Source organism: Copadichromis virginalis, linkage group LG4, assembly GCF_057382275.1.
Source record: "Copadichromis virginalis isolate Kocher_CV1m ecotype Utaka linkage group LG4, C_Virginalis_male_GT1.1, whole genome shotgun sequence".
In the NCBI taxonomy this organism is placed as follows: domain Eukaryota; kingdom Metazoa; phylum Chordata; class Actinopteri; order Cichliformes; family Cichlidae; genus Copadichromis; species Copadichromis virginalis.
In genome coordinates, this window is record NC_140621.1 from 5,988,936 (window position 1) to 6,015,363 (window position 26,428).

A 26,428-nucleotide genomic window follows, 5' to 3' on the forward strand; every position below is an offset into this window, starting at 1 on the left:
GAATTCAAATCCACAAATCAGGGCCTGCACGGCTTCCCAGGCAGCCAATCATATATGTGGCCTCAGGCATTCAAATTTGCATATTGGGGGAATTCGTGGCTTCTAAGTCAACAAGTCATCCATGTCGTATATCTCTAAAAATTCACATTTTAATGATAAATTGTAAACACTGGAAGATTCCCCCATCTCTTCTGAACAAAACGGTGTAAGAATGACCGCTCTAGCCCCTACGGTTTGGAAATTATGGTCATTTGTTTGAGGGGAGTCCTCACTATGAGAAATAGGCTGCAATAATCCTGTGCCTCTCTCTGCTGCGTGTGTAAAAAGATGCACCTGTTTTGGCGGGAAAAAGTACACAGGCTCTCTGATTGGTGGATTCAAATTCAGCAGCTCCCAGGCTGACCTAGAAACTTACTTCTCTCTCCCTGTGCATTTTTTTGCTGATTTTTTCATTTAACAAGTATATTTGAGGGACCCTCAGCATGTTCAGCATTTTTTCAGCTGTCCATTTTGCTTTTCCAATTTTTCTGTTTAACTTATTACTATTGTGCTAAATCATACTGTTTCTGCTATTTCATAAGATTTGTGCTTAATATAGTATTTCTGCTTTTAATAGGATTTGTGCTTAATATAGTATTTCTGCTTTTTATAGAATTTGTGCTTAATATAGTATTTCTGCTTTTTATATGATTTGTGCTTAATATGGTATTTCTGCTAAATTATAGTATTTCTGCTTTTTATAGTATTTGTGCTAAAACATAGTATTTCTACTAAATGTAGTATTTATGCTTAATCATACTATTTCTATATATTTCTGCCAGGTCCCCAGGCAGCCAATCCTCTGTGAGGACTGAGACATTCAAATTTTCAAATCAGGGCCTGCACGGTTTCCCAGCCAATCATATAAGTGTCCTGAGGCATTCAAATTTGCATATTGGGGCCTTCATGGCTTCTAAGCCAGCCAATCATATCTGAGGGCTGAGGAATTCAAATCCACAAATCAGGGCCTGCACAGCTTCCCAGGCAGCCAATCATATATGTGGCCTCAGGCATTCAAATTTGCATATTGGGGAATTCGTGGCTTCTAAGTCAACAAGTCATCCATGTCATATATCTCTAAAAATTCATATTTTAATGATAAATTGTCAACACTTGAAGATTCCCCCATCTCTTCTGAACAAAACGGTGTAAGAATGACCGTTCTAGCCCCTACGGTTAGGAAATTATGGTCATTTGTTTGAGGGGAGTCCTCACTATGAGAAATAGACTGCAATAATCCAGTGTCTCTCTCTGTGCTGCGTGTGTAAACAGAAGCACCCGTTTTGGTGGGGAAAAGTGCACAGCCTCTCTGATTGGTGGATTCAAATTCAGCAGCTCCCAGGCTGACCTAGAAACTTACTTCTCTCTCCCTGTGTGTGTGTGTGTGTGTGTGTGTGTGTGTGTGTGACAGGGAGAGAGAGAGAGAGAGAGAGAGAGAGAAAGCCTTTTAATGGGATGATCTCATTGTAAGATTCAAATTCAATATATTTAGACTGGTTGACTGAATTGGATCTTGTGTGTGTGTCTCTCTGTGCATGTGTGTTTCCTCATGTGTACATATTTGTAATTGTGTGGCTGTCATAAATTTTTTTGCAGATTTTTGTCATTTAACAAGTATATTTGAGGGAACCTCAGCATGTTCAGCATTTTTTCAGCTGTCCATTTTGCTTTTCCAATTTTTCTGTTTAACTTATTACTATTGTGCTAAATCATACTATTTCTGCTATTTTATAAGATTTGTGCTTAATATACTATTTCTGCTTTTATAGGATTTGTGCTTAATATAGTATTTCTGCTAAATGTAGTATTTATGCTTAATCATACTATTTCTGCTTTTCAAAGGATTTGTGCTTAATATAGTATTTCTGCTAAATTTAGTATTTCTGATTAATTATAGTTTTTCTACTAAATCATAGTACAGTATTTCTGCTTTTTATGGGATTTGTGCTAAAACAAAGTATACCTACTAAATGTAGAATTTATGCTTAATCATACCATTTCTGCTTTTTATAGGATTTGTGCTTAATATAGTATTTCTGCTAAATTATAGTATTTCTGCCAAATTATAATATTTGTGCTAAAACATAGTCTTAATTTAAAATTACAATATTCATAGTTCATCACAGTGTCTCTGGTAAATCACAATATTTCTGCTCTGTTGTACTATTTTTCTAAATCATAGTGTTTCTGTAATGTTTAAGTATTTTTGGCTAAATATATTCTTTCTGTTATCTTATACTATTTCTCCTAAATTCTTGTATTTTTGAGAAGTTATCATGTTTCTGGTAAGTTACAATATTTCTGCTAAATTCTGCTATGCTATTGTATTTCTGCCAAGTATTATGTTTCCTCTAAGATATTGCAGTTCTGCTAAGTTATTCCATTTTAGCAAACTTCTTTTGCTTCTGCAAAGTTTTTACAATTTCTGCAACTTTTCAGCTTTTTCAGCTACTTTTTGCATACAGCTTCAGCTTTAAGCATCCACACTGCATTTTCGCAGGAAATGCAAATTTTTCTAGTTGTGTGGATGCTTTAAGCATCCACACTATTGAGTTCCTGTTTCTCTTTATTCTTTATTATTCTTAGGACTTCCGTACACTTTTCGCCGTGGAACTACTTCCACAATTTTCAGCCGATTTTCACCGTTCAAACTTTAAACTATTCAGCTATTTTTGCTAATGCCGGCTATGACTTTTGCTATTTTTAACTATTATACTTTTTAAAATATTCCACTTTTTTCCTTTAATTTGTCCCATTGAAATGAATGGGAAACTTCTGCAATTCTGCTAAAATTTGCTTGTTTTTGAAACTTAACTACTTCCTCATATTTTCACCTATCACAACCATTCAAACTTTAAAATGTTCACAAATTATTGGGCTATTCAGGTATGATTCAGCTTTTTCAAATCTTCTACTGTTTTACTTTTATGCCTCTTAAAGTTTTGAGTTGCAAAATTGTGATTTTTCACAAAATACATGTGTTGTTATGGTTGCTATGCTCTTGGCTTCCAGTGTGCCACTGAAGGTTTTGCAATTTTCACTTCATGTCCGAACAACTTCCTGCTACTTGCTCAATTTTCACTCAACTTCCACAAATTATACATCAAAACGTAGGTATTTTTGCTGGCTTTCAGAAAATGTCACCATCATTGTTGTGGGATTTATAGAATTTTTGCAAATCTCCTCAGACTAACACAAGGTCAGAAAACTCTCCATATAAAGTGAATGGAGAGCTTGTTCAAAATCACCGCTGGATTTCTGTAATGAGAGGCATATTCGAATCGTCATATCTCCTTAACGAAGCAAAGTTAAGACATGAGGCTTGTCCCGGTATATCTTCAGACACTCGTGACGCTCACAATTCAAGAATTATTTTCTCACCTATTACCGTTCTGAAATGAGTTGGACTTGTTTGAGGGTAGGAAATTTGTCCTTCGCTCAGATTTCTTCAGATTTCAAACTGTGGAAATGAACCACTTTTTTCTCTCGTCATAACTTTTTGTTGGATTTCCACAGAGACCTGAAAATTTCCATGATTGTTCACCAAAGCCTGCTGTCTCTTACGGTGAAAGAATGATATCGATACTCCAAATAGATTTCGAGTTAGAAAGCGTTGTTTGAGGGCAAGTCAAGGCAGTTTTTGCTTCGCTCTACTCAGTTATGGTGCATTAGAAGTCAAATATCTTTAATAATTCATATTTTAATGATAAATTGTAAACACTGGAAGATTCCCCCATGTCTTCTGAACAAAACGGTGTAAGAATGACCGCTCTAGCCCCTACGGTTAGGAAATTATTTTCATTTGTTTGAGGGGAGTCCTCACTATGAGAAATAGGCTGCAATAATCCTGTGCCTCTCTGTGCTGCGTGTGTAAAAAGAGGCACATGTTTTGGCGGGAAAAAGTACACAGGCTCTCTGATTGGTGGATTCAAATTCAGCAGCTCCCAGGCTGACCTAGAAACTTATTTCTCTCTCCCTGTGCATTTTTTTGCTGATTTTTTCATTTAACAAGTATATTTGAGGGACCCTCAGCATGTTCAGCATTTTTTCAGCTGTCCATTTTGCTTTTCCAATTTTTCTGTTTAACTTATTACTATTGTGCTAAATAATACTATTTCTGCTATTTTATAAGATTTGTGCCTAATATAGTATTTCTGCTAAATTACAATATTTCTGCTTTTTATACTATTTGTGCTAAAACATAGTATTTCTACTAAATGTAGTATTTATGCTTAATCATACCATTTCTGCTTTTTATGGGATTTGTGCCTAATATAGTATTTCTGCTTTTTATAGGATTTTTGCTGAAACATAGTATTTCTACTAAATGTAGTGTTTATGCTTAATCATCCTATTTCTGCTTTTTATAGGATTTGTGCTTAATATAGTATTTCTGCTAAATTATAGTATTTCTGCTTTTTATAGTATTTGTGCTAAAACATAGTATTTCTACTAAATGTAGTATTTATGCTTAATCATAGTATTTCTATATATTTCTGCCAGGTCCCCAGGCAGCCAATCCTCTGTGAGGACTGAGAAATTCAAATTTTCAAATCAGGGCCTGCACGGCTTCCCAGCCAATCATATATGTGTCCTGAGGCATTCAAATTTGCATATTGGGGCCTTCATGGCTTCTAAGCCAGCCAATCATATCTGAGGGCTGAGGAATTCAAATCCACAAATCAGGGCCTGCACAGCTTCCCAGCCAGCCAATCATGTATGTGGGCTCCAGGTATTTAAATTTGCATATTGGGGAATTCGTGGCTTCTAAGTCAACAAGTCATCCATGTCATATATCTCTAAAAATTCATATTTTAATGATAAATTGTCAACACTTGAAGATTCCCCCATCTCTTCTGAACAAAACGGTGTAAGAATGACCGCTCTAGCCCCTATGGTTAGGAAATTATGGTCATTTGTTTGAGGGGAATCCTCACTATGTGAAATAAACTGAAAGAAGCAGGTCTATGTCTCTGTGCTGCGTGTGTAAAAAGATGCACCTGTTTTGGCGGGAAAACGTAAACAGCCTCTCTGATTGGTGGATTCAAATTCAGCAGCTCCCAGGCTGACCTAGAAACTTAGTCCTCTCTCCCTGTGTGTGTGTGTGTGTGTGTGTGTGTGTGTGTGTGTGTGTGTGTGTGTGTGTGTTTAGTGGGAGAGAGAGGACCCTGCCCTTATTTGACAGCATGTCATTGTAGGATTTAAATTGAACATAGTTAGACTGGTTGACTGGATTAGAGCCTGTGTTTGTGTGTCCCTCTGTGCATTTGTGTTTCAATAAGTTATTACTATTCTGCTAAATCATACTATTTCTGCTTTTCATAGGATTTGTGCTTAATATAGTATTTCTGCTAAATTATAGTTTTTCTTCTTTTTATAATATTTGTGCTAAAACATAGTATTTCTACTAAATGTAGTATTTATGCTTAATAATAGTATTTCTATATATTTCTGCCAGGTCCCCAGGCAGCCAATCCTCTGTGAGGACTGAGACATTCAAATTTTCAAATCAGGGCCTGCACAGTTTCCCAGCCAATCAAATAAGTGTCCTGAGGCATTCAAATTTGCATATTGGGGCCTTCGTGGCTTCTAAGCCAGCCAATCATATCTGAGGGCTGAGGAATTCAAATCCACAAATCAGGGCCTGCACAGCTTCCCAGCCAGCCAATCACATATGTGGTCTCAGGCATTCAAATTTGCATATTGGGGAATTCGTGGCTTCTAAGTCAACAAGTCATCCATGTCATATATCTCTAAAAATTCATATTTTAATATTAAATTGTCAACACTTGAAGATTCCCCCATCTCTTCTGAACAAAACGGTGTAAGAATGACCGTTCTAGCCCCTACGGTTAGGAAATTACGGTCATTTGTTTGAGGGGAGTCGTCACTATGAGAAATAGACTGCAAAAATCCTGTGTCTCTCTGTGCTGCTGCGTGTGTAAACAGATGCACCTGTTTTGGTGGGGAAAAGTGCACAGCCTCTCTGATTGGTGGATTCAAATTCACCAGCTCCCAGGCTGACCTAGAAACTTACACACACACACAGGGAGAGAGAAGTGTGTGTGTGTGTGTGTGTGTGTGTGTGTGTGTGTGTGTGACAGAGAGAGAGAGAGAGAGAGAGAGAGAGAAAGGCTTTTAATGGGATGATCTCATTCTAAGATTTAAATTCAATATATTTAGACTGGTTGACTGAATTGGATCTTGTGTGTGGGTCTCTCTGTGCATGTGTGTTTCCTCATGTGTACATATTTGTGATTGTGTGGCTGTAATAAATGTTTTTGCAGATTTTTGTCATTTAACAAGTATATTTGAGGGACCCTCAGCATGTTCAGCATTTTTTCAGCTGTCCATTTTGCTTTTCCAATTTTTCTGTTTAACTTATTACTATTGTGCTAAATCATACTGTTTCTGCTATTTTATAAGATTTGTGCTTAATATACTATTTCTGCTTTTATAGGCTTTGTGCTTAATATAGTATTTCTGCTAAATGTAGTATTTATGCTTAATCATACTATTTCTGCTTTTCATAGGATTTGTGCTTAATATAGTATTTCTGCTAAATTTAGTATTTCTGATTAATTATAGTTTTTCTACTAAATCATAGTACAGTATTTCTGCTTTTTATGGGATTTGTGCTAAAACAAAGTATTTCTACTAAATGTAGTATTTATGCTTAATCATACCATTTCTGCTTTTTATAGGATTTGTGCTTAATATAGTATTTCTGCTAAATTATAGTATTTCTGCCAAATTATAATATTTGTGCTAAAACATAGTCTTAATTTAAAATTACAATATTCATAGTTCATCACAGTGTCTCTGGTAAATCACAATATTTCTGCTCTGTTGTACTATTTTTCTAAATCATAGTGTTTCTGTAATGTTTAAGTATTTTTGGCTAAATATATTCTTTCTGTTATCTTATACTATTTCTCCTAAATTCTTGTATTTTTGAGAAGTTATCATATTTCTGGTAAGTTACAATATTTCTGCTAAATTCTGCTATGCTATTGTATTTCTGCCAAGTATTATGTTTCCTCTAAGATATTGCAGTTCTGCTAAGTTATTCCATTTTAGCAAACTTCTTTTGCTTCTGCAAAGTTTTTACAATTTCTGCAACTTTTCAGCTTTTTCAGCTACTTTTTGCATACAGCTTCAGCTTTAAGCATCCACACTGCATTTTCGCAGGAAATGCAAATTTTTCTAGTTCTAGTTGCTTCCGTACACTTTTCGCCGTAGAACTACTTCCACAATTTTCAGCCGATTTTCACCGTTCAAATTTTAAACTATTCAGCTATTTTTGCTCTTTCCGGCTATATCTTTTGGTATTTTTAACTATTATACTTTTTAAAATATTCCACTTTTTTCCTTTAATTTGTCCCATTGAAATGAATGGGAAACTTCAGCAATTCTGCTAAATTTTGCTTGTTTTTGAAACTTAACTACTTCCTCAAATTTTCACCTAGAACAACCATTCAAACTTTAAAATGTTCACAAATTATTGGGCTATTCATGTATGTTTCAGCTTTTTCAAATATTTTACCGTTTTACTTTTATGCCTCTTAAAGTTTTGAGTTGCAAAATTGTGATTTTTCACAAAATACATGCGTTGTTATGGTTGCTATGCTCTTGGCTTCCAGTGTGACACTGAAGCTTTTGCAGTCTTCTCTTCATGTCCGAACAACTGTTTGCTACTTGCTCAATTTTCACTCAACTTCCACAAATTATATATCAAAACGTAGGTATTTTTGCTGGCTTTCAGAAAATGTCACTATCATTGTTGTGGGATTTATAGAATTTTTGCAAATCTCCTCAGACTAACACAATGTCAGAAAACTCTCCATATAAAGTGAATGGAGAGCTTGTTCAAAATCATCGCTGCATTTCTGTAATGAGAGGCATATTCGAATCGTCATATCTCCTTAACGAAGCAAAGTTAAGACATGAGGCTTGTCCCCGTATATCTTCAGACACTCCTGACGCTCACAATTCAAGAATTTCTTTCTCACCTATTACCGTTCTGAAATGAGTTGGACTTGTTTGAGGGTAGGAAATTTGTCCTTCGCTCAGATTTCTTCAGATTTCAAACTGTGGAAATGAACCACTTTTTTCTCTCGTCATAACTTTTTGTTGGATTTCCACAGAGACCTGAAAATTTCTATGACTGTTCACCAAAGCCTGCTGTCTCTTACGGTGAAAGAATGATATCGATACTCCAAATAGATTTAGAGTTAGAAAGCGTTGTTTGAGGGCAAGTCAAGGCAGTTTTTGCTTCGCTCTGCTCAGTTATGGTGCATTAGAAGTCTAATATCTTTAATAATTCATATTTTAATGATAAATTGTTAACACTGGAAGATTCCCCCATCTCTTCTGAACAAAACGGTGTAAGAATGACCGCTCTAGCCCCTACGGTTAGGAAATTATGGTCATTTGTTTGAGGGGAGTCCTCACTATGAGAAATAGGCTGCAATAATCCTGTGCCTCTCTGTCCTGCGTGTGTAAAAAGATGCACCTGTTTTGGCGGGAAAACGTAAACAGCCACTCTGATTGGTGGATTTAAATTCGGCAGCTCTCTCCCTGTGTGTGTGTGTGTGTGTGTGTGTGTGTGTGTGTGTGTGTGTGTGTGTGTGTGTGTTTGTTTAGTGGGAGAGAGAGGACCCTGCCCTTATTTGGCAGCATGTCATTGTAGGATTTAAATTGAATATAGTTAGACTGGTTGACTGGATTAGAACCTGTGTTTGTGTGTCCCTCTGTGCATTTGTGTTCCAATATGCCTCCATATTTGTAATTTTGTAAGTTATTACTATTCTGCTAAATCATACTATTTCTGCTTTTCATAAGATTTGTGCCTAATATAGTATTTCTGCTAAATTATAGTATTTATTCTTTTTATAGGATTTGTGCTAAATTATAGTATTTCTGCTCTTTATACTATTTGTGCCTGATATAGTATTTCTGCTTTTTATAAGATTTGTGCCTAATATAGTATTTCTGCTTTTTATAGGATTTGTGCTTAATATAGTATTTCTGCTAAATTATAGTATTTCTGCTTTTTATAGTATTTGTGCTAAAACATAGTATTTCTACTAAATGTAGTATTTATGCTTAATCATAGTATTTCTATATATTTCTGCCAGGTCCCCAGGCAGCCAATCCTCTGTGAGGACTGAGAAATTCAAATTTTCAAATCAGGGCCTGTACGGCTTCCCAGCCAATCATATATGTGTCCTGAGGCATTCAAATTTGCATATTGGGGCCTTCATGGCTTCTAAGCCAGCCAATCATATCTGAGGGCTGAGGAATTCAAATCCACAAATCAGGGCCTGCACGGCTTCCCAGCCAGCCAATCACATATGTGGTCTCAGGCATTCATATTTGCATATTGGGGAATTCGTGGCTTCTAAGTCAACAAGTCATCCATGTCATATATCTCTAAAAATTCACATTTTAATGATAAATTGTTAACACTGGAAGATTCCCCCATCTCTTCTGAACAAAACAGTGTAAGAATGACCGCTCTAGCCCCTATGGTTAGGAAATTATGGTCATTTGTTTGAGGGGAATCCTCACTATGTGAAATAAACTGAAAGAAGCAGGTCTATGTCTCTGTGCTGCGTGTGTAAAAAGATGCACCTGTTTTGGCGGGAAAACGTAAACAGCCTCTCTGATTGGTGGATTCAAATTCAGCAGCTCCCAGGCTGACCTAGAAACTTAGTCCTCTCTCCCTGTGTGTGTGTGTGTGTGTGTGTGTGTGTGTGTGTGTGTGTGTGTGTGTGTGTGTGTGTGTGTGTGTGTGTTTAGTGGGAGAGAGAGGACCCTGCCCTTATTTGACAGCATGTCATTGTAGGATTTAAATTGAACATAGTTAGACTGGTTGACTGGATTAGAGCCTGTGTTTGTGTGTCCCTCTGTGCATTTGTGTTTCAATAAGTTATTACTATTCTGCTAAATCATACTATTTCTGCTTTTCATAGGATTTGTGCTTAATATAGTATTTCTGCTAAATTATAGTTTTTCTTCTTTTTATAATATTTGTGCTAAAACATAGTATTTCTACTAAATGTAGTATTTATGCTTAATAATAGTATTTCTATATATTTCTGCCAGGTCCCCAGGCAGCCAATCCTCTGTGAGGACTGAGACATTCAAATTTTCAAATCAGGGCCTGCACAGTTTCCCAGCCAATCAAATAAGTGTCCTGAGGCATTCAAATTTGCATATTGGGGCCTTCGTGGCTTCTAAGCCAGCCAATCATATCTGAGGGCTGAGGAATTCAAATCCACAAATCAGGGCCTGCACAGCTTCCCAGCCAGCCAATCACATATGTGGTCTCAGGCATTCAAATTTGCATATTGGGGAATTCGTGGCTTCTAAGTCAACAAGTCATCCATGTCATATATCTCTAAAAATTCATATTTTAATATTAAATTGTCAACACTTGAAGATTCCCCCATCTCTTCTGAACAAAACGGTGTAAGAATGACCGTTCTAGCCCCTACGGTTAGGAAATTACGGTCATTTGTTTGAGGGGAGTCGTCACTATGAGAAATAGACTGCAAAAATCCTGTGTCTCTCTGTGCTGCTGCGTGTGTAAACAGATGCACCTGTTTTGGTGGGGAAAAGTGCACAGCCTCTCTGATTGGTGGATTCAAATTCACCAGCTCCCAGGCTGACCTAGAAACTTACTTCTCTCTCCCTGTGTGTGTGTGTGTGTGTGTGTGTGTGTGTGTGTGTGTGTGTGTGTGTGTGACAGAGAGAGAGAGAGAGAGAGAGAGAGAGAGAGAGAGAGAGAGAGAGAGAGAGAGAGGCTTTTAATGGGATGATCTCATTCTAAGATTTAAATTCAATATATTTAGACTGGTTGACTGAATTGGATCTTGTGTGTGGGTCTCTCTGTGCATGTGTGTTTCCTCATGTGTACATATTTGTGATTGTGTGGCTGTAATAAATGTTTTTGCAGATTTTTGTCATTTAACAAGTATATTTGAGGGACCCTCAGCATGTTCAGCATTTTTTCAGCTGTCCATTTTGCTTTTCCAATTTTTCTGTTTAACTTATTACTATTGTGCTAAATCATACTGTTTCTGCTATTTTATAAGATTTGTGCTTAATATACTATTTCTGCTTTTATAGGCTTTGTGCTTAATATAGTATTTCTGCTAAATGTAGTATTTATGCTTAATCATACTATTTCTGCTTTTCATAGGATTTGTGCTTAATATAGTATTTCTGCTAAATTTAGTATTTCTGATTAATTATAGTTTTTCTACTAAATCATAGTACAGTATTTCTGCTTTTTATGGGATTTGTGCTAAAACAAAGTATTTCTACTAAATGTAGTATTTATGCTTAATCATACCATTTCTGCTTTTTATAGGATTTGTGCTTAATATAGTATTTCTGCTAAATTATAGTATTTCTGCCAAATTATAATATTTGTGCTAAAACATAGTCTTAATTTAAAATTACAATATTCATAGTTCATCACAGTGTCTCTGGTAAATCACAATATTTCTGCTCTGTTGTACTATTTTTCTAAATCATAGTGTTTCTGTAATGTTTAAGTATTTTTGGCTAAATATATTCTTTCTGTTATCTTATACTATTTCTCCTAAATTCTTGTATTTTTGAGAAGTTATCATATTTCTGGTAAGTTACAATATTTCTGCTAAATTCTGCTATGCTATTGTATTTCTGCCAAGTATTATGTTTCCTCTAAGATATTGCAGTTCTGCTAAGTTATTCCATTTTAGCAAACTTCTTTTGCTTCTGCAAAGTTTTTACAATTTCTGCAACTTTTCAGCTTTTTCAGCTACTTTTTGCATACAGCTTCAGCTTTAAGCATCCACACTGCATTTTCGCAGGAAATGCAAATTTTTCTAGTTGTGTGGATGCTTTAAGCATCCACACTATTGAGTTCCTGTTTCTCTTTATTCTTTATTATTATTATTCTTAGGACTTCCGTACACTTTTCGCCGTAGAACTACTTCCACAATTTTCAGCCGATTTTCACCGTTCAAATTTTAAACTATTCAGCTATTTTTGCTCTTTCCGGCTATGACTTTTGCTATTTTTAACTATTATACTTTTTAAAATATTCCACTTTTTTCCTTTAATTTGTCCCATTGAAATGAATGGGAAACTTCAGCAATTCTGCTAAAATTTGCTTGTTTTTGAAACTTAACTACTTCCTCATACTTTCACCTAGAACAACCATTCAAATTTTAAAATGTTCACAAATTATTGGGCTATTCAGGTATGATTCAGCTTTTTCAAATCTTTTACTGTTTTACTTTTATGCCTCTTAAAGTTTTGAGTTGCAAAATTGTGATTTTTCACAAAATACATGCGTTGTTATGGTTGCTATGCTCTTGGCTTCCAGTGTGCCACTGAAGCTTTTGCAGTCTTCTCTTCATGTCCGAACAACTGTTTGCTACTTGCTCAATTTTCACTCAACGTCCACAAATTATACATCAAAACGTAGGTATTTTTTCTGGCTTTCAGAAAATGTCACTATCATTGTTGTGGTATTCATAGAACTTTCGCAAATCTCCTCAGACTAACACAAGGTCAGAAAACTCTCCATATAAAGTCAATGGAGAGTTTGTTCAAAATCACCGCTGCATTTCTGTAATGAGAGGCATATTCGAATCGTCATATCTCCTTAACGAAGCAAAGTTAAGACATGAGGCTTGTCCCGGCATATCTTCAGACACTCGTGACGCTCACAATTCAAGAATTTCTTTCTCAACTATTACCGTTCTGAAATGAGTTGGACTTGTTTGAGGGTAGGAAATTCGTCCTTCGCTCAGATTTCTTCAGATTTCAAAGTCTGGAAATGAACCACTTTTTTCTCTCGTCATAACTTTTTGTTGGATTTCCACAGAGACCTGAAAATTTCCATGATTGTTCACCAAAGCCTGCTGTCTCTTACGGTGAAAGAATGATATTGATACTCCAAACAGATTTCAAGTTACAAAGTGTTGTTTGAGGGCAAGTCAAGGCAGTTTTTGCTTCGCTCTACTCAGTTATGGTGCATTAGAAGTCAAATATCTTTAATAATTCATATTTTAATGATAAATTGTAAACACTGGAAGATTCCCCCATGTCTTCTGAACAAAACGGTGTAAGAATGACCGTTCTAGCCCCTACGGTTAGGAAATTATGGTCATTTGTTTGAGGGGAGTCGTCACTATGAGAAATAGACTGCAATAATCCTGTGCCTCTCTCTGCTGCGTGTGTAAAAAGATGCACCTTTTTTGGCGGGAAAACGTAAACAGCCACTCTGATTGGTGGATTTAAATTCGGCAGCTCTCTCCCTCTGTGTCTGTCTGTGTGTGTGTGTGTGTGTGTGTGTGTGTGTGTGTGTGTGTGTGTGTGTGTGTGTGTGTGTGTGTGTGTGTTTAGTGGGAGAGAGAGGACCCTGCCCTTATTTGGCAGCATGTCATTGTAGGATTTAAATTGAATATAGTTAGACTGATTGACTGGATTAGAGCCTGTGTTTGTGTGTCCCTCTCTGCATTTGTGTTTCAATATGCCTCCATATTTGTAATTTTGTAAGTTATTGCTATTCTGCTAAATCATAGTATTTCTGGTACTTTTCGGTACTTGTGCTAAATACAGTATTTCTGCTAAATTATAGTATTTCTGCTTTATTATACTATTTGTGCTAAAACATAGTATTTCTACTAAATGTAGTATTTCTGCTTTTTATACTATTTGTGCTAAATTATAATATTTCTGCTTTTTATACTATTTGTGCTAAATTATAATATTTCTGCTTTTTATACTATTTGTGCTAAATTATAATATTTCTACTTTTTATACTATTTGTGCTAAAACATAGTATTTCTACTAAATGTAGTATTTCTGCTTTTTATACTATTTGTGCTAAATTATAATATTTCTGCTTTTTATACTATTTGTGCTAAATTATAATATTTCTGCTTTTTATACTATTTGTGCTAAATTATAATATTTCTGCTTTTTATACTATTTGTGCTAAATTATAATATTTCTGCTTTTTATACTATTTGTGCTAAATTATAATATTTCTGCTTTTTATACTATTTGTGCTAAATTATAATATTTCTGCTTTTTATACTATTTGTGCTAAATTATAATATTTCTGCTTTTTATACTATTTGTGCTAAAACATAGTATTTCTACTAAATGTAGTATTTCTGCTTTTTATACTATTTGTGCTAAATTATAATATTTCTGCTTTTTATACTATTTGTGCTAAATTATAATATTTCTGCTTTTTATACTATTTGTGCTAAATTATAATATTTCTGCTTTTTATACTATTTGTGCTAAAACATAGTATTTCTACTAAATGTAGTATTTCTGCTTTTTATACTATTTGTGCTAAATTATAATATTTCTGCTTTTTATACTATTTGTGCTAAATTATAATATTTCTGCTTTTTATACTATTTGTGCTAAATTATAATATTTCTGCTTTTTATACTATTTGTGCTAAAACATAGTATTTCTACTAAATGTAGTATTTATGCTTAATCATACTATTTCTGCTTTTTATAGGATTTGTGCCTAATATAGTATTTCTGCTTTTTATAGGATTTGTGCTTAATATAGTATTTCTGCTAAATTATAGTATTTCTGCTTTTTATAGTATTTGTGCTAAAACATAGTATTTCTACTAAATGTAGTATTTATGCTTAATCATAGTATTTCTATATATTTCTGCCAGGTCCCCAGGCAGCCAATCCTCTGTGAGGACTTAGACATTCAAATTTTCAAATCAGGGCCTGCACGGTTTCCCAGCCAATCATATATGTGTCCTGAGGCATTCAAATTTGCATATTGGGGCCTTCATGGCTTCTAAGCCAGCCAATCATATCTGAGGGCTGAGGAATTCAAATCCACAAATCAGGGCCTGCACGGCTTCCCAGGCAGCCAATCATATATGTGGCCTCAGGCATTCAAATTTGCATATTGGGGGAATTCGTGGCTTCTAAGTCAACAAGTCATCCATGTCGTATATCTCTAAAAATTCACATTTTAATGATAAATTGTTAACACTGGAAGATTACCCCATCTCTTCTGAACAAAACGGTGTAAGAATGACCGCTCTAGCCCCTACGGTTAGGAAATTATGGTCATTTGTTTGAGGGGAGTCCTCACTATGAGAAATAGGCTGCAATAATCCTGTGCCTCTCTCTGCTGCGTGTGTAAAAAGATGCACCTGTTTTGGCGGGAAAAAGTACACAGGCTCTCTGATTGGTGGATTCAAATTCAGCAGCTCCCAGGCTGACCTAGAAACTTACTTCTCTCTCCCTGTGCATTTTTTTGCTGATTTTTTCATTTAACAAGTATATTTGAGGGACTCTCAGCATGTTCAGCATTTTTTCAGCTGTCCATTTTGCTTTTCTAATTTTTCTGTTTAACTTATTACTATTGTGCTAAATCATACTGTTTCTGCTAGTTCATAAGATTTGTGCTTAATATAGTATTTCTGCTTTTAATAGGATTTGTGCTTAATATAGTATTTCTGCTTTTTATAGGATTTGTGCTTAATATAGTATTTCTGCTAAATTATAGTATTTCTGCTTTTTATAGTATTTGTGCTAAAACATAGTATTTCTACTAAATGTAGTATTTATGCTTAATCATAGTATTTCTATATATTTCTGCCAGGTCCCCAGGCAGCCAATCCTCTGTGAGGACTTAGACATTCAAATTTTCAAATCAGGGCCTGCACGGTTTCCCAGCCAATCACATATGTGTCCTGAGGCATTCAAATTTGCATATTGGGGCCTTCATGGCTTCTAAGCCAGCCAATCATAACTGAGGGCTGAGGAATTCAAATCCACAAATCAGGGCCTGCACAGCTTCCCAGCCAGCCAATCATGTATGTGGGCTCCAGGCATTCAAATTTGCATATTGGGGAATTCGTGGCTTCTAAGTCAACAAGTCATCCATGTCATATATCTCTAAAAATTCATATTTTAATGATAAATTGTCAACACTTGAAGATTCCCCCATCTCTTCTGAACAAAACGGTGTAAGAATGACCCTTCTAGCCCCTACAGTTAGGAAATTATGGTCATTTGTTTGAGGGGAGTCGTCACTATGAGAAATAGACTGCAAAAATCCTGTGCGTCTCTGTGCTGCGTGTGTAAACAGAAGCACCTGTTTTGGCGGGAAAAAGTGCACAGGCTCTCTGATTGGTGGATTCAAATTCAGCAGCTCCCAGGCTGACCTAGAAACTTACTTCTCTCTCCCTGTGTGTGTGTGTGTGTGTGTGTGTGTGTGTGTGTGTGTGTGTGTGTGTGTGTGTGTGTGTGTGTGTGTGTGTGTGTGACAGAGAGAGAGAGAGAGAGAGAGAGAGAGAGAGAAAGCCTTTTAATGGGATGATCTCATTGTAAGATTCAAAATCAATATATTTAGACTGGTTGACTGAATTGGATCTTGTGTGTGTCTCTCTCTGTGCATGTGTGTTTCCTTATGTGTCCATATTTGTGATTGTGTGGCTGTTATATTTTTTTTGCCGATTTTTTTCATTTAACAAGTATATTTGAGGGCCCTCAGCATGTTCAGCATTTTTTCAGCTGTCCATTTTGCTTTTCCAATTTTTCTGTTTAACTTATTACTATTGTGCTAAATCATACAATTTCTGCTATTTCATAAGATTTCTGCTTAATATACTAGTTCTGCTTTTTATAGGATTTGTGCTTAATATACTATTTCTGCTTTTTATAGGATTTGTGCTTAATATACTATTTCTGCTTTTCATAGAATTTGTGCCTAATATAGTATTTCTGCTAAATTACAGTATTTCTGCTTTTTATACTATTTGTGCTAAAACATAGTATTTCTACTAAATGTAGTATTTATGCTTAATCATACTATTTGCATATTGGGGAATTCGTGGCTTCTAAGTCAACAAGTCATCCATGTCATATATCTCTAAAAATTCACATTTTAATGATAAATTGTCAACACTTGAAGATTCCCCCATCTCTTCTGAACAAAACGGTGCAGTGACCGTTCTAGCCCTTACGGTTAGGAAATTATAGTCATTTGTTTTGAGGGGAATCCTTAATGGATAATGTTTATATATATATATTTGTCTTTAAAACATCTTTGCAGACTGACTGTCCTGGACTGGTTGTTGTTGTTTTTTTTTTTTCAGGTCTGGTGAACTCAGCTCTTTGGTGTTGGTGTTCAGGAGTAGAGCCTTCTAATAATATTTATTCAAGTTATAGATTTAAAGTTCTGCGAGTTTTTTCTGTAGCAAATAAATATTGTATAGAATATTTAAAATCACCTACATTTTTGATGTTTACAATGCCCATTGTGTGTAATACTGGAATTTCCTACTACCCGTGAACGCCTCATCTTTTACCTGACTGCCGGACATCCGCCTTTCCGCACACTTCGCTGAGTCCGCTCTGGGTGAGTGCTGCTGCTCTGCTTCTCCTCTTCTCTCCTAAATGTTTATAGTCTGTTTGTGCGATTTAACGAGTTCTTTTAGTGATTTATAAAGCCAACCGAGGTATAACTCATATTAGAGTAACACGGTGGTTGCTTTTTCTTAGTGAAACTTTGTCATTTTTGTATGTAAAAGGAGTGTTTGATGAGCTAACGCTAACATCCCGATGCTAATGCCTAGCGCTCCTTTGAGCCCAGTGTGAAATGAAAATGGTTCATTTGACTGTGAACCACGGTTATTGTGTTGTTTTATTAATTACATTTGGTGTGTTTGTCAGTCTGTTACATAAGGTGCAGTTAGTTCTCTTCACAAATCAGTTGGTTAAAACAGCCTCATTCTTTATGCTGTAAAGTTTTTAACGAACCGCCATCTTAGATTCAGTGTCAGCTGTCGGCAAGATCAAAGGAGCCATTTTACCGCCTCTGACCGAACACGGGAGAAAAAAGTCACGTTTGTCCAGGTCTTGTGGCTTAATTAAGACAAAGGAGGGGGGGAAACTGAGGATTAATCATAGGCTATGTCCCCACATACACGGGTATTTTTGAAAACAGAGATTTTCCGTTTCCGTTTTCCGTCCACACATAAATGCAGAAATGAAGGAGAACACTGCTAGGAACATGCCAAAGCAGCAGGTGGCGCTATATTCCTAACCGTGTAGAAATGTTGGCCAATCAGAAGTCTAGAAACCTCGGTGGGAAATGGCAAACAAAGATGGGGCATAGAAGCAGAACCGAGTCGTATGTGTGGAGGGACAGTAACTGTGTGTGTATATGTAAGCATTTAAACACTGCAGAGAGAACAATTAACAGTAACAGTATTGTAGAAATGCATTTCACCGTAACAATAACGTGGCGCACAGTGTGACGTCAAAAAAGGCGCTGCGTTTTCTCCGTTTCCCTGTCCACACATAAATGCAAAAATGGAGTTTTCGAAAATATCCTGGCAAGCATTTTTAGAAATCTCCGTTTTCAATTACCGCAAACGCATAGAAAAATCTCCATTTTCAAAAGTACCTGTGTACGTGTGGACATAGCCCAAGAATAATAAGAACTCCTAAACAGGAGACTTTAATTTTTAAGAACTGTTTAACAAAGGCTTGTTTGTGCCAACCTAAATCTGCAGCACAGTTTAAATTCTCACTTTGTGGGAAATTAATGAAATAAACAACAGCCCACCTTCACATAAATAAAATATGGCAGTATATTATTATTAGTATGGTACATAGATATTTATTTTAAAACTACAGCATATTTACTATGATACTATGTGCAGTTGGTAATATTTTAGGAAGTAGAATTTGAATGCAGACCACCTCAAATATTAAAGCCTTAAAAATATGTCGTGCAGTTTTTCATGTATGAGTGTTTTGCAATCTTAAATGAGATGTAGACCAAAGAAAACAGAGGAGAGTTGTTGTTTGTATTCCAGCTGTAGTAAACAAAGAAGTTTAGTGAATCTTTTTGACAACAGAGAGTGATGCAGTATTGATGCTGATTTGAGTTTTCTGATCCTGTATTTTTGTTCTTTGTCTTTTGTTACACAGAGTGAAATAAAGCTTGGTTTTGCCTTTGCTGGTAAGTAAACAGTGATTGTAACTGAAGCAATATGAAATTGGGATTGTGTAACATTTTTAGCAATTTACATACAATAGTTTGGCTTTTTGTGATATCTTGCCATTTGCTCATGGGCAAAAACACATTTAGGATTTATAAGCAGTAAAGCCCCCCCCCCCACTAGATCTCTGAGTGTCCCTAAAAATGTCCCTGAAGTTTAATAGGCCATTTATGTCTAATTTTAAAGGCTTATCAAAGCATTTCTGTAGTAATTATTGTTTTTATTACACATGTTAAGGCCATTTGAGACTCTGCAATTAAATTTTGCCCTCTTTAGACTAAAGTGAGTTCATTTTGTCTGAGGTACAGTGCTGGGAAAAGTCTTTCTTCCTTGCAGATTTATTTTGTTCATGCTTTTTTGTCACATGTTTCAAATCATCTAACAGGGATGATATGAATAAATACAAAAAAGCATTTTAAAGTGATGATTTCACGTATGAAGCAGAGAAAACCAAACCAGAGCTATCTGTTCTAATGTGAGAACATGCTGGTCTCTAATACCCAGCTGTGGAAGCCCTGATACGAAGAACTACCATCAAGCATTTATAGTATCAAGTATTATTTGTGATTGTTGCACGCTTTGAAACTGTGATGTTATCATTTGATCAAGTGTGCAGTGCGAGCAAATCATTGCTTGTGGTATCTGCTGTGTTATGTAATAGCACCAAAGTATTAGAGCTTTACGTTCATGAGGAATTTCTGTGGAATTGCAGATGGATAAAACGACACATCACCTTAATAAAGACAGAAATCTTTAATAAGGTGCAGAAAGAGAAGATGGGGTGTTTATAGTAAAGCTGTTGTAAACAAAGAATTTAACAGATTTTTTTTCCCACTACAGATTGTGATGCAGTATTGACTCTGATGCTGATTTCAGTTGTCTGATTCTGTATTTTTGTTCTTTTGTTACAGAGTGAAACAGAACTTCGGTTTTGCCTTTGCTGGTAAGTAAGCAGCAATTGTAACTGCAGTAATATGACATTGTCACTGTGTAACATGTTTAGCAACTTACCTAACGTAGTTTGGTTTTTGTGACATTACCATTTACTGATGGGCAAAAACAAATGGTCAGAATTTATACCTTGTAGCAGCAAAGGCCCCACACATGACCTCTGACTGTCCCTGAAGTTTAACAGGCCATTTGTGTCTGATTTTTATGTTTGAACACAAACAACTGTTTTTATACAGTTGTTCATGTTCTCCGTTTGTTTATGGATTTACCTAGCAGACATAACTATGAACGCATTTTAGGTGAGTTAGTGTAAGTGGTAGCTTAAACACTTAAGAGCACCACAGTTGTTGATTTATATCTTCACTCATATTCTGCTTATGTATTACATTAAAGTCAGACCACTATAGAAGTATTTTTGCCTGAGTGAACAGAAGTGGTACGTTAAACATTTAAGCAATAATAAAAGACTAAGAGAACCAGAGTTGTGAGTAGGCAATGTTGTGTATGTTAAAGCCTGTGTGTAATTTATGTACACTAAGTTTAAATCAGTTTCTTAATAAGTTGCTTGATACAATGTGTTTGAAAATTATATATAAAAGGGAAATATTGAAAAATACAAAAAGATTCCTGCCAACAGGTACAATGGAAGGACTTTTTATTATAATTTTTAAGAAATTAATTGCAAAAATGGCGTGCCACTGTTGTTACTATAACATGTCAGAATTTACATGTATTTTAGGATTTACATATTCAGATCAGAACTAAAACCTAATGAGGTTTTCCGTTGATTCTAACAGTTGTGGTTTTTCCACACTTTATTAAGCACTGACTTGTGATAGAAAATGATGGAGCTAAAAAGCCATAATCTGTACCAACAAATATTGGTGCCTCTTCTTTGCACTTCTGTAGTATGCATGCCTTTATTACACATGTTATCGTCATGTGAGACTCTGTAACTAAAGTTTGTCCTCTTTAGACTACAGTGAGTTCATAAAGGCTTGAAGAAATTGAGGATCTTACTAGTTATTTCATGTCACAGTAAATTGGATTGTGTGTGAAGAGGTTCAACAGTGTAAGTCATTAAACAGTGATCTGATGTGTTGTTTCCTTTCTCTAGGATACTGATCTGATCGTCGCAAGTCTGGTAAGTATAGGTTTTGTCTGCAGTACAGTGCTGAGAAAGGTCTTTCTTCCTTGCAGATTTATTTTGTTTATGCTTTTTTTCACATGTTTCAAATCATCTAACAAGGATGACCTGGATAAATACAAAAAGCAGTTTTAAAGTGATGATTTCATTTTTGAACCAGAACAACCTGGTCTAATGTAAAAACATATTGGTCTCTAATACCCAGCTGTGGATGCCCTGATAGCAACAATTACCATCAAGCATTTACAGTAACTGGTAATGACTGGTTTACATCACTGGTTGATTTTGGTCCACTATAATTTCAGAATTGTCTTAATTAGATCCAAACAGGACAGGCAAAAAAAGAAAAGAAAAAAGTCTTAATTAAGGCCCAATATAGGGTTTTCAAGTCATACCAAGTACCACGGTGGTTAGCACTGTTGCCGCACAGCAAGAAGGTCCTGAGTTTAATTCCAACATCAGGCTGGGGTCTTTCTGTGTGGAGTTTGCATGTTCTCCCGGTGTTTGCGTGGGTTCCCTCCGGGTACTCCGACTTCCTCCCACCGTCCAAAGACATGCAGCTTGTGGGGATAGGTTAATTGAATAATCCAAATTGTCACTAGGTGTGTATCTGCGAATGAATGTGAGTGCGAATGGTTGTCTGTCCCTGTGTGTTGGCCCTGCGACAGACTGGCGACCTGTCCAGGATGTACCCTGCCTCTCGCCCTATGACAGGTGGGATAGGCTCCAGTGCCCCCTGAAAAGGATAAGCGGAAGCGAATGGATGGATGGATGGATGGATGGATAGGGTTTTCAAGTCATACCAAGTATCTTAATTTCATTAAAGTCCAGACTGATTCGTTTACACCAAGTGTTTTGTTTCATTCATTCAATTGGACTTGCTTGTGTGCTTCAGATCCTAAGTGTGATTAAACTTAAGCCCAGGACCTGATGAGTTGATGTAGGTCCTGAAGTAGTAAAGGAACTCTGGGACATCACAGTAACAGCACCATGTTTGACTTTAATGCTGGTGTTTTTCTCTCACTATAGATGATTCAGTTTAGTGCAGTTAGTCAGCACAGCTCTTGGTTATCATCGAGATATTATTAGGCAACTTGTTGTAGCTGAACAGGCAAAAACGTCTGGGAGGGTTTCTGTTTTCTGGGGTCTCCAGATCCTTAGAAATCTCTTTGTAAACCTTTACAGAACTATATGTGTTTGTTTCACATTAGAGCAGCTCACGACTAGCAGTTTAGGGACAATTAAATATTCACATAGGGCAGGGGTCTCAAACTCCACTCTTCAAGGGCCGGTGTCCTGAAGCTTTTCCACGTGTCCCTGTTACAAAACACCTGAATAACATTTGTAGGTCATTAGTGAGAGTATAGAATTTGACTGTGTTGAAGTGGCATCCCCGAAGACTGTTCAAATTTAAGTAATTTAAGTGTTTGGAAAAATGTACTTCTAAAAGTACTTTCATTGCATCATGTTCATTCACTCATGAGCTGCTATAACATGAATCAAATGGCTGAATTACCACCTCAGCATGCAGTCACGTTCTGTAGAGTTTTGCTAATGACCTACTAATGTTATTCAGGTGCGTTGCAACAGGGACACATAGAAAAGTTTCTGGACACCAGGCCTTAACGACCAAGAGTTTGAGACCACTGGTGGTAGGGCATGGTGGATTTCAAAAGCTTCTTCCCTTAAATCACTGCCTAAAAACTGCTTTTTGTAATTTGTCATAATGACTTGCAAAATATAGGTGGGATGAAAACATAAACATAAGACATTTTATAGTGGCCTGATATTTTTATCAAGGCTGTTTTTTGAAAATAATCCTGCCCTAATTTACAAAAGATGAACTGTCTGAAGGTCATGTTTGTTTGTTTGTTTGTTTGTTTGTTTAAGAAATGTGGGAATCTCCAGCAAAGATCTTACATGCAACAGCTCAGATACAGCACTCACTTCTGTTCTTTTTATCATGAAATGATCTACAAAGAAATGATCATCATACTAAATTTTGCTAATTAGGCCTTTATATCAGCTATGATAAGTTTATTATAGATTTAGTGTAGTGCTTATTGCTGTGTATCAAACATGCCCCAAATGTGACTGAAATATGTAGAAACTGCTGTGTAGAAACTAGCTGTCTCCAAATTTCTCATTTTGCCAAAATTCATACAGAGTGACCTGAAACTGTGCTGTAACCTCAGTGTGTTGGTTTTGTTGGACCATATAATATTTACAGTAAGTTACTGTAGCAGCACGTCTTGGTTTGAGTTTATAGACTTAGTTTATTGTTTTAATAGAATGTAAAAATGTCCTTATAACAGTTCCACCATCATTTGTTAAACATTGTCATTCTGTTCAGTCCAATAATTTACTGTAGAAGTCTTTAGTATTTAAAGCCCTACATGTATTGTATTTTTGAGATTATAAGGCATAATGTCAATAAACAAGCCTGTTTTTAAGGCAGATTAAGCCAAACAAACAGTCAGATAAGTCAAACTTTATTCAAGTCATTCACAAACAACTCTCAACACTGTTCAGTTGTAACACATAAAATACAGAACAATACACTCTTTCAGTTCATTCCTCATCCACAAATCCATCAAACTCTTCATGGGTTGATCAGTTTGAAATCTGCTTCTTAAGCATGTCTCTTAGCACGTGCCAGGTCCTTGTACACACACCATAATGTTATGTTGAAGCACCGTACGAATTACTCTGCGAGGGTCCTGACTATGGTAGCCATAATGCTCTGACAATACATCAAGCAGCACAGCTTTGTAGCTTACGAAGTCTTACTAAAATATTTCACAGAATTTTGAGCGCTGTGTACCACAGAAATCCCGTTTGAGGTCAGTAAGCATAACCAGAATCGATACGCTAGGCACATTGTATGTTTTTGAGATAATGACAGGATTTTAGGTATGCCATATAGTCTGAAGAATATGGTAAATCCAAGCATGTTGGAAATATGACTAATTCCATGCCTTTTGTGTCTTACAGGTGACCTGCTGCAGAAGATCCTCTCTCTCTCTCTATCATTATAAGCAATTCTGTCTATCCTATCACTCTCCCAACTCTATCTAATTTGAAAGCCATTCTATCTTGTATCCCTCTATCCCTACTGCTCTATCTAATTTGAAAGCCATTCTATCTTGTATCCCTCTATCCCTACTGCTCTATCTAATTTGAAAGCCATTCTATCTTGTATCCCTCTATCCCTACTGCTCTATCTAATTTGAAAGCCATTCCATCTTGTATCCCTCTATCTCTACTGCTCTATCTAATTTGAGAATCCAAGTTTTGAGAATCCTTTCAGAATCCAATTTTCAGAAATCCAAGTTACCAGAACTTGATCTATCTGTTACAGAATTCTGAGAGATCTCTGCTCTCACTGCTCTTTCTTTCCTGTCTTTAAACTCTCTCACATTCAGTCATTTTGCTGGAAATTACAAGTTGAATATACAGTAGTAGAATTACAGTACAGTAGAACTTATAGTAGAAACTACTTACACAGCCCTACATTTGTCATTTTAATTTTGCATTAGACTTTAGTTTGGACTGCTAGTTTGGCTTACTTTGATCAATTGTATAAAATATCACCTTTTTATAAGTTTATTTGTAATAAGATAATCTGGTTATTTTGTAATACATACATTCAGATAAATAATAAATTAGATCCAGTCTGTTAGTCTGTTTCATTGGCTATAACATTTGACTGCAAGTTTATAGTACTATTATTTAAGGACAAACCCATTTTGTCACTCGGTGTAAGTATTCAGTTAGTATTGTCATCGAGAAGTGCCTGAGGACCCAGACTTCCTGTTTCCTGACTGCTGCAGAACATCCAGCTGAAGAAACCCCGTTTCTAAAAGAGGTACAATAAAACGCACCAAATTGTTTCCAGAGAACTTTGAATTTCCTTTATTTTTTGAGTTTGGAGTACAAATCAGCTTTTTAACATCTATTCATATATTCATAAAAACATTTTATAGTATAATAGTACATTTCTCAGATTTAACAGTAACTTGAGGAGTTATAAGTTTTTCTGTTTCAAGGTTCAGTTTTGTTTATATTTGTGTATAACCACATATAAGTTCCAGATTGTACTTCAGCAAAATGCCAAGAAAAAGTCAAAGGTCGCAGTCCCAGAAGCTTAGATGGCAAAAGCAGAAAGAACAGGTGAATGTTTCTCAGAGCAGTGAGCAGGTAAAGGTGTGTGTTTCAACTTTTCCCAGCACAGAAGTGCAGAGCAGTGTTCAGACAGCCACAGTGTCTTATGCAGATGTGGTAAAGAGAAGTGTTCCCTCAGTGTCTGTCCCAGAGCCTGAAGTTATGCAGGTAATCCAGACTGAACCCCAGCTAACTGTACAAACACAGCATGATGGAGAGACAGCCACAGTGTCTTATGCAGATGTGGTAAAGAAAGGTGTTCCCTCAGTGTCTGTCCCAGAGCCTGAAGTTATGCAGGTAATCCAGACTGAACCCCAGCTAACTGCACAAACACAGCATGATGGACAAGCTCCAGGACAGTCTCATGTACAGGTTACAAACAGTGAAAGTCCACGAGTGAGTAGCGTCTGTGCTTCCCGAAGCCAGGCTTCTCCTAGGTATGGAAAGTACCGGAATCAGCAATGTATGGCTAACAGTTTGGTTTTCCTGTCATTCTTACACGAGGATGAATTTATTACCAGAGCAGATCTAAACCGTGTGTTGGACAAAGGCCATGCCGTCTATTCAGATGCCAGACTGAGGTTTGTGAACAGCGTGTTTCTAGCCTGCGATGAACTTCCCTCAGTGGTCACCAGCCGCAGACACGAGTATCAAGTCGACATGTCTCAGTTTGCTCATTACGGCACATTTGATGGTACAGATCACTTTCCGAGCCTTGAACAGGGATTACAGTGTTTGGCTTCAGACATTCGCTACGCTTTGCTAGTCATGGGAGGAACAGTCATCGCTGTTAGCAGGCTGACTTCAGGTGAATATGCATATTTTGACCCTCACCCACGTAAGTCTACTGGTATGCCATTGTCGCTAAGTGTAAGTGGTGGAACTGCAGTTATGTTGAAATTCACACGTCTTAATGACATGATTGACAGGATCAAACGTTTGTACAGAATGTTTAGCATCGCACCAAGCTGTACTTATGAGCTACAGCCCATCGAGTTTCACAGTGAAAACGCTGCTGACCAAAGAGATGCTAATCAAACCACCGAATA

The 26,428-nt window shown here is 36.3% G+C and overlaps 2 long non-coding RNA genes across 2 annotated transcripts in view; one reads left to right on the forward strand and one right to left on the reverse strand.

The window, feature by feature from the left end:
- The window catches only part of LOC146710663 (uncharacterized), a 312,796-nt gene that overhangs the window by 196,989 nt on the left and 89,379 nt on the right, over nucleotides 1–26,428 (reverse strand). The window lies entirely within an intron of this gene.
- Nucleotides 17,194–25,389, forward strand: LOC146710671 (uncharacterized). Its single transcript, XR_014919994.1, has 6 exons — nucleotides 17,194–17,466; nucleotides 19,047–19,077; nucleotides 20,029–20,060; nucleotides 21,186–21,212; nucleotides 24,210–25,083; nucleotides 25,304–25,389. It is a non-coding gene; the product is annotated as an uncharacterized LOC146710671 (long non-coding RNA).